The 15,266-nt window shown below is 46.3% G+C and overlaps 6 non-coding genes and 1 pseudogene across 6 annotated transcripts; 3 read left to right on the forward strand and 4 right to left on the reverse strand.

The window, feature by feature from the left end:
* Window positions 1-4,955: 4,955 nt before the first annotated feature.
* On the reverse strand, window positions 4,956-5,029 carry TRNAN-AUU (transfer RNA asparagine (anticodon AUU)). The gene has a single exon. It is a non-coding gene; the product is annotated as a tRNA-Asn (tRNA).
* Window positions 5,030-6,333: 1,304 nt separating this feature from the next.
* LOC135044532 (U1 spliceosomal RNA) lies at window positions 6,334-6,497 on the forward strand. The gene has a single exon (XR_010237111.1). It is a non-coding gene; the product is annotated as a U1 spliceosomal RNA (small nuclear RNA).
* Window positions 6,498-6,649: 152 nt separating this feature from the next.
* LOC135045274 (U1 spliceosomal RNA) lies at window positions 6,650-6,791 on the forward strand (annotated as a pseudogene).
* Window positions 6,792-7,483: 692 nt separating this feature from the next.
* On the forward strand, window positions 7,484-7,647 carry LOC135045271 (U1 spliceosomal RNA). Its single transcript, XR_010237784.1, has one exon. It is a non-coding gene; the product is annotated as a U1 spliceosomal RNA (small nuclear RNA).
* A 4,845-nt stretch (window positions 7,648-12,492) lies between these two features.
* Window positions 12,493-12,655, reverse strand: LOC135044373 (U1 spliceosomal RNA). Its single transcript, XR_010236977.1, has one exon. It is a non-coding gene; the product is annotated as a U1 spliceosomal RNA (small nuclear RNA).
* A 152-nt stretch (window positions 12,656-12,807) lies between these two features.
* LOC135045138 (U1 spliceosomal RNA) lies at window positions 12,808-12,971 on the reverse strand. The gene has a single exon (XR_010237671.1). It is a non-coding gene; the product is annotated as a U1 spliceosomal RNA (small nuclear RNA).
* Window positions 12,972-13,646: 675 nt separating this feature from the next.
* LOC135044606 (U1 spliceosomal RNA) lies at window positions 13,647-13,802 on the reverse strand. Its single transcript, XR_010237148.1, has one exon. It is a non-coding gene; the product is annotated as a U1 spliceosomal RNA (small nuclear RNA).
* Between the last annotated feature and the right edge of the window lie 1,464 nt (window positions 13,803-15,266).

A 15,266-nucleotide genomic window follows, 5' to 3' on the forward strand; every position in this document is an offset into this window, starting at 1 on the left:
ATGTAGACCATTATGCGCTGGATCTGTGGTAAGATTCAGCATGCTCGTTCCACGGCAGGATTGCCGTTACTGAAGTAGGTGAAGACCCATTCTACTAGAAAGGTGGGTTCATCCTTGGCAGCTGGTCGGGGAGTCTCGGCATTGCAACTTTGCCGAGCAGCTATTTAGTAAACACTTTTGCTAAGTTTTACAAGTTTGATACCTTGGCTGATGATAACCTTAAGTTGGGTCATTCGGTGCTGCAGAGTCGTACGCACTCTCCCACCCGTTCAAGAGCTTTGGTATAACCCCATGGTTCTTAATGTGACCCCAGCATCCTCTAGGTCGTATGAGAAAATAGGATTTTAATACCTACCGGTAAATCCTTTTCTCTTAGTCTGTAGAGGATGCTGGGCACCCGTCCCAGTCCATACTGTGTCTGCAGTTATTACTTGTGGTTATACACATGTTGTGTTATGGTTCTGGTCAGCTTTTTGCTGCAATTGTTCATGCCGTTGGCTTGTGTTCTGTTGAATGCCACTTTCTGCGGCATGCTTAAGGTGTGAGCTGGTAAGATGCTCACCTTAGTTTAACAATAAATCCTTTCCTCGAAATGTCCGTCTCCCTGGGCACAGTTCCTATAACTGGAGTCTGGAGGAGGGGCATAGAGGGAGGAGCCAGTTCACACCCTTTGAAAGTCTTAAAGTGCCCATGTCTCTTGCGGATCCCGTCTATACCCCATGGTTCTTAATGTGACCCCAGCATCCTCTACGGACTAAGAGAAAAGAATGCCCTTGCGCACTATCCTGACTTCTCCTCCCGTCTGCTTACTTTGTGCCTTCCAACGCACAATGCGAACTACAGGTGGTGCTGCAGGGCCCACACCCTTTTACTTGCCTTACAGAACAGCTCTGGAGCTGTTACAGTGCCCAGCTGCTGCAAGAAATCAGCTTGAATGCTTCAGGGGATGGGGCATGGCCAACATGAGCCCCACACCAAAGGAGGGTGGGGGTGTTTAATGTGAACTAGGGGTCATCCAAGCACTGCAAAAGGCCGCCATGCCCTGCATGCCCCTTTTCTCTTTTCATATGCAGATGAGGGTTCCAGTCAACTTTGGCCCACTGCTTGGATAACATCACCGTATGCAAATCCGTCTGCTGCAGACCTTCCCCCAGGAATGCTTGTACTAGTTGTTGCATATGGTGCTTCAGTATTAGGCAGCCTTCCGCCCTCCCATGTTCATCTGAAAAGATGTGGTCTCCCTGCAGTTGTTGTCCCCAGACGAGAGTTCCCTTGTGCTTCCTCAGTTGAATCTCCTTAACTTGACGGGGGAGGGGCTGCCCGAGCAGCCACCCTCCCCAGCCCTATCCCAACTCATCCTTATTTTGCATATGAGATCTCTTGATCATGAAGATTGTTCTCACAGGGTGAGGTTCATCCATTATATTTTAAAATAGGAAGGTACAAATTACATATTTGAATTGCATCTATGTGCTGGATTCAAATGTCCCCCCCCCCCCTTCCTTTCTCAATTGTGCCCGTCAGCAGCTATTCTAAGGTTGCTGCCAATGGGTGTGACACATTAATTTCTTCTGTGGGGTACACTGGACTCCACAAGGATTCACATTGGGGTGTAGAGTAGGATCTTGATCTGAGGCACCAACCGGCTCAAAGCTTTTGACTGTTCCCAAGAAGCTCAGTGCATTCTCCTCTATAACCCCGCTTCCATGAACAGGGAGCTCAGTTTGTAGTTGGTGCCTTCAGTAGCAGGCCACTTAACAGGGGCCTGCCTCAGGCAGCCTATTCTTAGCTATTAATTTTGACAAGAAAAGAAGAACTTGTTTTATGAGAATCTACAAGGGCTGCAGCAGGCTAGGTCTAATAGACATCTTTACTGCAGCTTCATCACTCCCAGCGGCGCTGTATACTCCCGTGCCCTGGTTGCTGGGTCACTGCAGCGGAGGCTCCGGTTTCATCCTAAGGTCAGTCACACACACACCACCCTTCCGGATCACGAGGCCGCTGATGAAGGGGAGCGAGGCCGTAGGGGGTGGGCCGTGTGCGCACTGCGGTGGATACTGATTACTGGGCAGCCGCTCCACTAGCCACCAGGTACAGTTAAGGAGCACAGGTCTGGGGGTTTTTCTCCTATATTAACCCAATTTTGTACTGCCCGCAGCGCATTGTGATAGGTAATAGGGCCTGATTCAGGTTGGATTGCAATCACAATAAGCGATCCAACTGCAAAAATTGCTAAGAGCATACGCATGTGCCTGCATTTTCTGCGGCACCCCGCAGAGAATGTGATCGCCTCTGCCTGTCAATCGGGGCGGGGAAGGGGGGGAGAGGTGGGTCAGCAACACTCCATTTCCAAGTCAGAGATGGAGCGGTGCGGGGGCAAGGCTTCAAAATGGGGTCTGCAACAGAGGAGACACAGGAGGCATGGTCACAGCGGCTGTATGACATCACATTCAGCCGCTGTGATCACAAAAATGGTGGCGGCTTCCTGCGCGCACATACAGTCTGCCCCAGCAGGAGCCTACACCATTTTTTATGATCACGCTGAACTGCAGTGCGACTGCAATTACAGCATGGTCAAGAAGGGAGGCGTCATGCTGGGTGGCCATGCCCTGTCACTGTGCAGGAGCCAGCACCGCTCACACACTAGTCCCCGGGTGCAGCCCCCAACCCCCGGGACACCCGGAGCAACAAAATGTAGATTCAGGCCACCAGGCCACGCCCCTACCTATGAAACCATGCCTCCTTTTTACCATTGCGCTGCTTATCTGCGCGCACTGCATTACAATCTCCCTCGCCACCTCTCTGGGTGTCACCAGTGATAGTGACACCTCTGCCATGCTTGTAGCAGCTGGTCCTAAGATCTACGCCTCAAACCCTGAGTGTTTGCCCTTGTGACTTGTTGATCATCATAGCGAAGCATATGCTTACAGAAAACTGCAGGGGCTTAGATTGAAAATAAAAAAATTGATGGGTATAAGGTAGAGAGGAGCGGGTTCGGTTCTCCGAGAACCGAATTCCCCACAAACTCCACGTGGTTTACACTGGTCCAAGGCAGGCTCGGTTGTTCCCGCCTGACTCGGAAAACCTGAACAAGGGAAAATGTCATCATCCCGCTGTCGGATTCTCGCGAGATTCGGATTCCATATAAAGAGCTGCGCGTTGCTGCCATTTTTACTCGTGCATTGAAGAGAGAGCGGAGAGGACGTGGCTATGTTCTCTCAGTGGAAATCTCAATATCAGTGCTCAGTATCAGTGGTTACTTATTGCTGCTCAGTAATACTAGTAGTGTGTCTCTCCTGCTCAGTGTCAGTTCTCAGTAGTATCCTCATCAGTGCTCAGTATCACTGCTCATTGTCTTGTGCTGCATTGTGGTGCTCAGCATACTACAGTACATTACTAATAGTCCAGTGCTGCATCTTGCTGCTCAGTGTCAGTTCTAGTATCCTCATCAGTGCTCACTATCACTGCTCATTACATTGTGGTGTTCTGTATACTACAGTAACATAGTAATATAGTAACATAGTTTTTGAGGTTGAATAGAGGCAAATTGCCCATCGTGTTCAACCTGTTTTAAGTTGTGATGATTCTACATACTTGCTGAATAATGTTTTATGACTAGTTAGCTACTATAACTCATGTTACCCCCGGATTAACCATGTTGATATTTTAAGTATTATAACCTTGGATAGCTTTTTCATTCAGAAATGTATCCATTCCTTTTTTAAATCCAATTACAGAGTCCGCCATTACCACCTTCCCTGGCAGGGAATTCCACATCCTGATTGCCCTAACAGTGAAGAATCCTTTCCTCCATTGCGTTCTGAACTTTCCTCCAGTCGCAGCGAGTGACCACGTGTTCTTTTAATAAATAATTCCTCTGATAACTCTTTGTTATGTATCTTTACATATTTGAAGATATTAATAATATCTCCTCTTAGGCACCTCTTTTCTAGTGTATAAATATTCAGCCTAGTAAGTCTTTCCTTATAGTCAAGTACTTTTAGGCCTTTAATCAATTTAGTCTTCAGGATCTCTTACACTTCCATGAGCAGCAGAGTAGTGCAATGGAAGCATGCTGGGCCCATACCCCAGAGGTCGATTGATCGAAACTATCCTCTGCTATGTGCATTTTTTTTTTTATAATTAAAGTAATCAAAAACTGGGATTGATATTTTGGCTCTTTTATTTTTACTTAAAGTACAATAACTTTTATCATTTTAATTTGTTTTAATAGTATATTGACAGCATTGTTTTCTTTAAAAAATCCACTTAATTTTCTTTACCCTATTACTGAAATGGTAATTGACAAAAACAAACTACATTGTCACCAGAAGAGCAATGCAAAATGTACAAGTGATATATGAAAATCATCTTCCATCTTGAATTTCAATGATGCATTGGGACAACAATTTGTGAGAAACATCTTCACCCATAAAGAAAGATTTTCTTAATTCCTTACCTGTGTGCTGATTAGATATCACCTTGTTTTCACATTAAACAGACTTCCCCATGAGGAAGCAGCAATGATGCAGTGACGTTTCCTGGTGTCAACCTGTATTATTTCAGTAGACATTGAAATGAGGATGCATCTTTGATGCCTTTCCAATGAAGCAAGTTTAATTCAGTAATAGGTGAAAAACCATTCCTACAAAGGTGTTAATCAGAGACTTGGCTTTGTGGACACTTTTCAGAGAGCAAATTTGTTAGCATAAACATAAAATCAGAAAATGAAGAGCTGTTTAATCACTCAATTGTACTTTTCTGCCAGCATAATTTTTTTTCTCTGCAACCCACTGCTAAATTGTGCTTCCTAGCTGTTTTTTTATAAAATCACTTAATCAAATCTAACTCTGATTACATCAGAGAAGGCCAGGTACCCTACACCATAAGGGGGGTTTTTGAAATTTTGACTTGTCTACTTAAAGATCACCAAAATCTGATTACAAGGTCAATTACATCCCTGGGTGGGATTGAACCACCAACCTTTTGGTTAATAGCCAAACATGCTAACCGATTGCGCCACAGAGACACCTTGCAAAAGTCAATACTGACAAAGGCTAATAAGCATTCATCTAGAACGTTTCCTAGAAAAACTTTAAAAAGTCAATAATCTGGAGAATTTTTGTAAGAAACACATTGGTACTTTCCCATGATGAGTGAGTGCTTCAGGATTTCTTGCACTTACATGGGCTATTAACCAAAAGGTTGGTGGTTCAATCCCGCCCAGGGATGTAATTGACCTTGTCAACAGATTTTGGTGATCTTTAAGAAGACAAGTCAAAATTTCATACCCCCTCTTATGGTGTAGGGTACCTGGCCTTCTCTGACGTAATCAGAGTTAGATTTAATTAAGTGATTTTATAAAAAACAGCTAGGAAGCACAATTTAGCAGTGGGTTGCAGAGAAAAAAATAACATTTTAAACCTACCGGTAATTTTTTTTTCTCGTAGTCCGTAGAGGATGATGGGGACTCCGTAAGGACCATGGGGGATAGACGGGCTCCGCAGCAGACATGGGCACTTTAAAAAAGACTTTTGATCTGGGTGTGCACTGGCTCCTCCCTCTATGCCCCTCCTCCATACCTCAGTTAGAGAAACTGTGCCCAGAGGAGACGGACAGTACGAGGAAAGGATTTTTGTTAATCCAAGGTCAAGATTCATACCAGCCACACCAATCACACCGTATAACTTGTGATATACTACCCAGTTAACAGTATGAAAACAACATAGCATCAGTCCAAGACCGATGAAAACTAACATATAACCCTTATGTAAGCAATAACTATATACAAGTCTTGCAGAAGTAGACCGCACTTGGGACGGGCACCCAGCATCCTCTACGGACTACGAGAAAAAGATTTACCGGTAGGTTTAAAATCTTATTTTCTCTTACGTCCTAGAGGATGCTGGGGACTCCGTAAGGACCATGGGGATTATACCAAAGCTCCCAAACGGGCAGGAGAGTGCGGATGACTCTGCAGCACTGATTGAGCAAACAGGAGGTCCTCCTCGGCCAGGGTATCAAACTTATAGAACTTTGCAAAGGTGTTTGAACCAACTTTGACCCACTGCATGGATGACATCACCATATGCAAATCCATCTGCGGCAGGCCTTCCCCCAGGAATGCTTGAACTAGTTGTTGCATTTGGTTTGTTGTTTGGGGGTGCTTCAGTATTAGGCAGCCTTCTGCCCTCCCATGTTCATCTGAAAATATGTGTTCTCCCTGCAGTTGTTGTCCCCAGATGAGAGTTCCCTTGTGCTGCCTCAGTTGAATCTCCTTTACTTGACAGAGATGTGCCTGAGCAGCGGCCCTCCCCAGCCCTATCCCAAATCATACTTATTTTGCATAGGAGATACCATGGTCATGAAGATTGTTCTCCCAGGGTTAGGTTCATTCATTGCATTCTGGGTATGCTGACCCCTGTGATTTCCCCAAATGTGGGAAACTCAACTGCATTATTTGTGGTAGTGGGGGACTGTGTTTGTGCTTTCCTCTGGTCAGCTCTGGTAAAAGTCAGATTTCTTTGTCTCAGATCTTCCTCTAGCCTTGTTCTTCTTTCGAGAGTTCCCTTGTGCTGCCTCAGTTGGATCTCCTTCACTTGACAGGGGGGTGCCCGAGCAGCGACCCTCCCCAGCTCTAGCCCAACTCCTACTTACCTGCCAGGTGAGATACTATGATCATGAAGATGCTTCTCCCAGGGCAAGGCTCACCCATTGCACTCTGGGTGTGCTGCCCCTGCGATTTCCCCAAATGTGGGAAACTTGACTGCATAATTTGTGTTTCCCCTGGTCGGCTCTCATATAATTCAGATCTCTTTGTCTCAGGTCTCTCTCCAGCCTAGTTTGCTGTCTGTTTCCACTTCTTTTTTCTTGAGCCCCTCCCTTCTATACCCTTGTGCACTATCCTGACTTCTCCCGTCTGCTTACTTTGTGCCTTCCAACGCACAATGCAAACTACAGGTAGTGCTGCAGGGCCCACACCCTTTTACTTGCTTTACAGAGCAGCTCTGGAGCTGTTACAGTGCCCAGCTGCTGCAAGAAATCAGCTTGAATGCTTCAGGGGCTGGGGCATAGCCAACATGAGCCCCACACCGAAGGAGGGTGGAGGTGTTTAATGCGAACTAGGGGTCATCCAAGCACCGCAAAAGGCTGCCATGCCCTGCACGCCCCTTTTCTCTTTTCATAAGCAGATGAGGGTTGAAGCCAACTTTGACCCACTGCTTGGATGACATCACCATATTCAAATCCATCTGCTGCAGGCCTTCCCCCAGGAATGCTTGCACTAGTTGTTGCATTTGGTTTGTTGTTTGGGGGTGCTTCAGTATTAGGCAGCCTTCTGCCCTCCCATGTTCATCTGAAAATATGTGTTCTCCCTGCAGTTGTTGTCCCCAGATGAGAGTTCCCTTGTGCTGCCTCAGTTGAATCTCCTTTACTTGACAGAGATGTGCCTGAGCAGCGGCCCTCCCCAGCCCTATCCCAAATCATACTTATTTTGCATAGGAGATACCATGGTCATGAAGATTGTTCTCCCAGGGTGAGGTTCATTCATTGCATTCTGGGTATGCTGACCCCTGTGATTTCCCCAAATGTGGGAAACTCGACTGCATTATTTGTGGTAGTGGGGGACTGTGTTTGTGCTTTCCTCTGGTCAGCTCTGGTAAAAGTCAGATTTCTTTGTCTCAGATCTTCCTCTAGCCTTGTTCTTCTTTCGAGAGTTCCCTTGTGCTGCCTCAGTTGGATCTCCTTCACTTGACAGGGGGTGCCCAAGCAGCAATCCTCCACAGCTCTAGCCCAACTCCTACTTACCTGCCAGGTGAGATACTATGATCTTCACTGTTAGGGCAATCAGGATGTGGAATTCCCTGCCAGGGAAGGTGGTAATGGTGGACTCTGTAATTGGATTTAAAAAAGGAATGGATACATTTCTGAATGAAAAAGCTATCCAAGGTTATAATACTTAAAATATCAACATGGTTAATCCAGGGGGAACATGAGTTGTAGTAGTTAACTAGTCATAAAACATTGTGAAGGCAGGGGAGAAGAGCAAGCGCCATATGGTGTAGTATTTTGAATAAATTGGAGTGATAGATAGGTATATACGAAGTAAGTACCGGATAGATTCTTGAGATTAGGCCTGTCTGTCTCACTAAATTCTTTGTGGCTGTTCCCCACCTAGGAGACAAAAGATCATCGCCATATGGTGTAGTAACCTCAGATATATCTTGGGGTACCCTCCCCTCTATTTCATGCGTACCAAAAGGAAAATTCAATATAGCATATAGGATATATTTATATCCAGGTAGATCAAGTCGGTCCAATATGATGTAATGGCTGAATCAGTCGACTGTTGCTGCCTTATATAGTATTATCAATAAAAAAATTTAATCCACAAAATAATAATACAAATTCAGATAAAAAATAAATAAAACAAATCAGAAAATCCTAGCTGATTGGTGTAGGCAGTAGTTAGGTCAGTCTCAACGCGTTTCGCCTCCAGGGCTTCCTCAGGAGAATACATCATATCAAAAGATACACATATTTATAGTGCTTTCAGTTTCATTTTGGCCAGCACTTCCGGTTCGCGTCATTTCCGGAACCGGAAGTGCTCGGTCCGACTTACATACTAAATGCATATGTGGCTTGATATTTAACATTAGATTGCATTGGTGGTGCAGTGTTAATATAAATTTTAGATCAGTCTGTATAAGTAGCGCAAGACGGACATAGAGTCCGTTTGCTCCGTGAAACCGGAAGTGACGCGGCTCGTCCCGGCCACTGCCGCGTCACTTCCGGTTTAGGTTAGAACCGGAAGTGCTGGCCAAAACGAAACTGAAAGCACTATAAATATGTGTATCTTTTGATATGATGTATTCTCCTGAGGAAGCCCTGGAGGCGAAACGCGTTGAGACTGACCTAACTACTGCCTACACCAATCAGCTAAGATTTTCTGATTTGTTTTATTTATTTTTTATCTGAATTTGTATTATTATTTTGTGGATTAAAATTTTTTATTGATAATACTATATAAGGCAGCAACAGTCGACTGATTCAGCCATTACATCATATTGGACCGACTTGATCTACCTGGATATAAATATATCCTATATGCTATATTGAATTTTCCTTTTGGTACGCATGAAATAGAGGGGAGGGTACCCCAAGATATATCTGAGGTTACTACACCATATGGCGATGATCTTTTGTCTCCTAGGTGGGGAACAGCCACAAAGAATTTAGTGAGACAGACAGGCCTAATCTCAAGAATCTATCCGGTACTTACTTCGTATATACCTATCTATCACTCCAATTTATTCAAAATACTACACCATATGGCGCTTGTTCTTCTCCCCTGCCTTCACAGAATTTCATGACTGAACATACCCAAGTCATATTCTGAAGAACTGAGCAGCCACCAAAGAAGTTTGGAGAGGTGTTTTCTGACGGAGCATCCACAACTGACTGAATCCAAACAGTAGAACCTGTTTGACGACCCTTTGCTTTAAAGGAATATTTGGACGCGAGACTAAGCGCACTGACCTTAAAAAAACTCCCAGTCATAAAACATTATTCAGCAAGTATGTAGAATCATCACAACTTAAAACAGGTTGAACACGATGGGCAATTTGCCTCTTTTCAACCTCAAAAACTATATTACTATATGTTACTATATTACTATGTTACTGTAGTATACAGAACACCACAATGTAATGAGCAGTGATAGTGAGCACTGATGAGGATACTAGAACTGACACTGAGCAGCAAGATGCAGCACTGGACTATTAGTAATGTACTGTAGTATGCTGAGCACCACAATGCAGCACAAGACAATGAGCAGTGATACTGAGCACTGATGAGGATACTACTGAGAACTGACACTGAGCAGGAGAGACACACTACTAGTATTACTGAGCAGCAATAAGTAACCACTGATAATGAGCACTGATATTGAGATTTCCACTGAGAGAACATAGCCACGTCCTCTCCGCTCTCTCTTCAATGCACGAGTAAAAATGGCGGCAACGCGCAGCTCTTTATATGAAATCCGAATCTCGCGAGAATCCGACAGCGGGATGATGACATTTTCCCTTGTTCAGGTTTTCCGAGTCAGGCGGGAACAACCGAGCCTGCCTCGGACCAGTGTAAACCACGTGGAGTTCGTGGGGAATTCGGTTCTCGGAGAACCGAACCCGCTCCTCTCTACCTTATACCCATAATTTTTTTTATTTTCAATCTAAGCCCCTGCAGTTTTCTGTAAGCATCTGCTTCGCTATGATGATCAACAAGTCACAAGGGCAAACACTCAGGGCTTGAGGCGTAGATCTTAGGACCAGCTGCTACAAGCATGGCAGAGGTGTCACTATCACTGGTGACACCCAGAGAGGTGGCGAAGGAGATTGTAATGCAGTGCGCGCAGATAAGCAGCGCAATGGTAAAAAGGAGGCATGGTTTCATAGGTAGGGGCGTGGCCTGGTGGCCTGAATCTACATTTTGTTGCTCCGGGTGTCCCGGGGGTTGGGGGCTGCACCCGGGGACTAGTGTGTGAGCGGTGCTGGCTCCTGCACAGTGACAGGACATGGCCACCCAGCATGACGCCTCCCTTCTTGACCATGCTGTAATTGCAGTCGCACTGCAGTTCAGCGTGATCATAAAAAATGGTGTAGCCTTCTGCTGGTGCAGACTGTATGTGCGCGCAGGAAGCCGCCACCATTTTTGTGATCACAGCGGCTGAATGTGATGTCATACAGCCGCTGTGACCACGCCCCCTGTGTCTCCTCCGTTGCAGACCCCATTTTGAAGCCTTGCCCCCGCACCGCTCCATCCCTGACTTGGAAATGGAGTTTTGCTGACCCCCCTCTCCCCCCCTGCCCCGATTGACAGGCAGAGGCGATCGCATTCTCTGCGGGGTGCCGCAGAAAATGCAGGCACTTGCGTATGCTCTTAGCAATTTTTGCAGTTGGATCGCTTATTGTGATTGCAATCCAACCTGAATCAGGCCCTATTACCTATCGCAATGCGCTGCGGGCAGTACAAAATTGGTTTAATATGGGAGAAAAACCCCCAGACCTATGCTCCTTAACTGTACCTGGTGGCTTGTGGAGCGGCTGCCCAGTAATCAGTGTCCACGCCAGTGCGCACACGGTCCACCCCCTACGGCCACGCTCCCCTTCATCAGCGGCCTCGTGATCCGGAAGGGCGGTGTGTGTGTGACTGACCTTAGGAAGAAACCGGAGCCTCCACTGCAGTGACCCAGCAACCAGGGCACGGGAGTATACAGCGCCGCTGGGAGTGATGAAGCTGCAGTAAAGATGTCTATTAGACCTAGCCTGCTGCAGCCCTTGTAGATTCTCATAAAAAAAGTTCTTATTTTCTTGTCAAAATTAATAGCTAAGAATAGGCTGCCTGAGGCAGGCCCCTGTTAAGTGGCCTGCTACTGAAGGCACCAACTACAAACTGAGCTCCCTGTTCATGGAAGCGGGGTTATAGAGGAGAATGCGCTGAGCATCTTGGGAACAGTCAAAAGCTTTGAGCCGGTTGGTGCCTCAGATCAAGATCCTACTCTACACCCCAATGTGAATCCTTGTGGAGTCCAGTATACCCCACAGAAGAAATTAATGTGTCACACCCATTGGCAGCAACCTTAGAATAGCTGCTGATGGGCACAATTGAGAAAGGAAGGGGGAGGAACATTTGAATCCAGCACATAGATGCAATTCAAATATGTAATTTGAACCTTCCTATTTTAAAATATAATGGATGAACCTCACCCTGTGAGAACAATCTTCATGATATAGAGATCTCATATGCAAAATAAGCATGAGTTGGGATAGGGCTGGGGAGGGTGGCTGCTCGGGCAAGCCCCTCCCCCGTCAAGTTAAGGAGATTCAACTGAGGAAGCACAAGGGAACTCTCGTCTGGGGACAACAACTGCAGGGAGACCACATCTTTTCAGATGAACATGGGAGGGCGGAAGGCTGCCTAATACTGAAGCACCATCAAATATCAAACCATATGCAATAACTAGTACAAGCATTCCTGGGGGAAGGTCTGCAGGAGACGAATTTGCATACGGTGATGTCATCCAAGCAGTGGGCCAAAGTTGGCTGGAACCCTCATCTGCATATGAAAAGAGAAAAGGGTTATGCAGGGCATGGCGGCCTTTTGCGGCGCTTGGATGACCCCTAGTTCGCATTAAACACCTCCACCCTCCTTCGGTGTGGGGCTCATGTTGGCTATGCCCCAGCCCCTGAAGCATTCAAGCTGATTTCTTGCAGCAGCTGGGCACTGTAACAGCTCCAGAGCTGCTCTGTAAGGCAAATAAAAGGGTGTGGGCCCTGCAGCACTACCTGTAGTTCGCATTGTGCGTTGGAAGGCACAAAGTAAGCAGACGGGAGAAGTCAGGATAGTGCGCAAGGGCATAGAAGGGAGCGGCTCAAGAAAAGAGAAGTGGAAACAGACAGCAAACTAGGCTGGAGAGAGACCTGAGACAAAGAGATCTGAATTATACGAGAGCCGACCAGGGGAAACACAAATTATGCAGTCAAGTTTCCCACATTTGGGGAAATCGCAGGGGCAGCACACCCAGAGTGCAATGGGTGAGCCTTGCCCTGGGAGAAGCACCTTCAAGATCATAGTATCTCACCTGGCAGGTAAGTAGGAGTTGGGCTAGAGCTGGGGAGGGTCGCTGCTCGGGCACCCCCCTGTCAAGTGAAGGAGATCCAACTGAGGCAGCACAATGGAACTCTCGAAAGAAGAACAAGGCTAGAGGAAGATCTGAGACAAAGAAATCTGACTTTTACCAGAGCTGACCAGCGGAAAACACAAACACAGTCCCCCACTACCACAAATAATGCAGGCGAGTTTCCCACATTTGGGGAAATCACAGGGGTCAGCATACCCAGAATGCAATGAATGAAACTCACCCTGGGTGAACAATTTTCATGACCATGGTGTCTCCTATGCAAAATAAGTATGATTTGGGATAGGGCTGGGGAGGGCCGCTGCTCAGGCACATCTCTGTCAAGTAAAGGAGATTCAACTGAGGCAGCACAAGGGAACTCTCATCTGGGGACAACAACTGCAGGGAGAACACATATTTTCAGATGAACATGGGAGGGCAGAAGGCTGCCTAATACTGAAGCACCCCCAAACAACAAACCAAATGCAACAACTAGTGCAAGCATTCCAGGGGGAAGGTCTGCAGCAGATGGATTTGCATATGGTGATGTTATCCAAGCAGTGGGTCAAAGTTGGCTTCAACCCTCATCTGCTTATGAAAAGAGAAAAGGGGCGTGCAGGGCATGGCAGCCTTTTGCGGTGCTTGGATGACCCCTAGATCGCATTAAACACCCCCACCCTCCTTTGGTGTGGGGCTCATGTTGGCCATGCCCCATCCCATGAAGCATTCAAGCTGATTTCTTGCAGCAGCTGGGCATTGTAACAGCTCCAGAGCTGCTCTGTAAGGCAAGTAAAAGGGTGTGGGCCCTGCAGCACTACCTGTAGTTTGCATTGTGCATTGGAAGGCACAAAGTAAGCAGACGGGAGGAGAAGTCAGGATAGTGCACAAGGGTATAGAAGGGAGGGGCTCAAGAAAAAAAGAAGTGGAAACAGACAGCAAACTAGGCTGGAGAGAGACCTGAGACAAAGAGATCTGAATTATACGAGAGCCGACCAGAGGAAACACAAATTATGCAGTCAAGTGTCCCACATTTGGGGAAATCGTAGGAGCAGCACACCCAGAGTGCAATGGGTGAGCCTTGCCCTGGGAGAAGCACCGTCCTGATTATAGTATCTCACCTGGGTGTGCTGCCCCTGCGATTTCCCCAAATGTGGGAAACTTGACTGCATAATTTGTGTTTCCCCTGGTCGGCTCTCATATAATTCAGATCTCTTTGTCTCAGGTCTCTCTCCAGCCTAGTTTGCTGTCTGTTTCCACTTCTTTTTTCTTGAGCCCCTCCCTTCTATACCCTTGAGGACTATCCTGACTTCTCCTCCTGTCTGCTTACTTTGTGCCTTCCAATGCACAATGCAAACTACAGGTAGTGCTGCAGGGCCCACACCCTTTTAGTTGCCTTACAGAGCAGCTCTGGAGCTGTTACAGTGCCAAGCTGCTGCAAGAAATCAGCTTGAATGCTTCAGGGGCTGGGGCATGGCCAACATGAGCCCCACACCAAAGGAGGGTGGGGGTGTTTAATGCGAACTAAGGGTCATCCAAGCGCCGCAAAAGGCCGCCATGCCCTGCATACCCCTTTTCTCTTTTCATATGCAGATGAGGGTTCCAGCCAACTTTGGCCCACTGCTTGGATGACATCACTGTATGCAAATCCGTCTTCTGCAGACCTTCCCCCAGGAATGCTTGTACTAGTTGTTGCATTTGGTTTGTTGTTTGGGGGTGCTTCAGTATTAGGCAGCCTTCTGCCCTCCCATGTTCATCTGAAAATATGTGTTCTCACTGCAGTTGTTGTCCCCAGATGGGAGTTCCCTTGTGCTGCCTCAGTTGAATCTCCTTTACTCTAAAACTTTTAAAACTTAGCAAAAGTGTTTACTAAATAGCTGCTCGGCAAAGTTGCAATGCCGATACTCCCCGACCAGCTGCCCAGGATGAACCCACCTTTCTAGTAGAATGGGTCTTCACCTAATTCAGTAACGGCAATCCTGCCGTGGAATGAGCATGCTGAATCTTACCACAGATCCAGCGCATAATGGTCTACATGGACGCAGGACACCCAATCCTGTTGGGAGCATACAGGACAAACAGAGCCTCTGTTTTCCTAATCTGAACCGTTCTGGTGACATAAATTTTCAAAGTTCTGACCACAGCCAGAGACTTTGACTCAACGAAGGTGTCAGTGGCCAAAGGCACCATGTGGAAAGATGAACCACCTTCGGCAGAAATTGTTGACGTGTCCTCAATTCTGCTCTATCTTCATGAAAGATCAAATAAAGGCTCTTGTGATACTGCATGGTTTGTACTGTTTTCCATGTGCTCCCAGATCTTTCAAAAAAGAAGCATGGTCAAGAAAGTTCTGTTTGAAAAGAAACAACATTTACTGTCATTGTTATAGAATTTGGGAGAAAAAACAAGAAGAAATCTGCACTGTTGACGCACTGGACAGAATGAATGAATCATAAAATATAACCTTTATTAAGTATGTATTAAAATTGGATAAATATTAATATTATTATCCCAAACTGCAGTGAAACATAAAGGTTAAAATCACAGAACTAACATACATGTGCATAAGAAGAATAAAGAGATGTGAAAAAAA

This window comes from Pseudophryne corroboree, unplaced genomic scaffold, assembly GCF_028390025.1.
Source record: "Pseudophryne corroboree isolate aPseCor3 unplaced genomic scaffold, aPseCor3.hap2 scaffold_90, whole genome shotgun sequence".
Classification (NCBI taxonomy): domain Eukaryota; kingdom Metazoa; phylum Chordata; class Amphibia; order Anura; family Myobatrachidae; genus Pseudophryne; species Pseudophryne corroboree.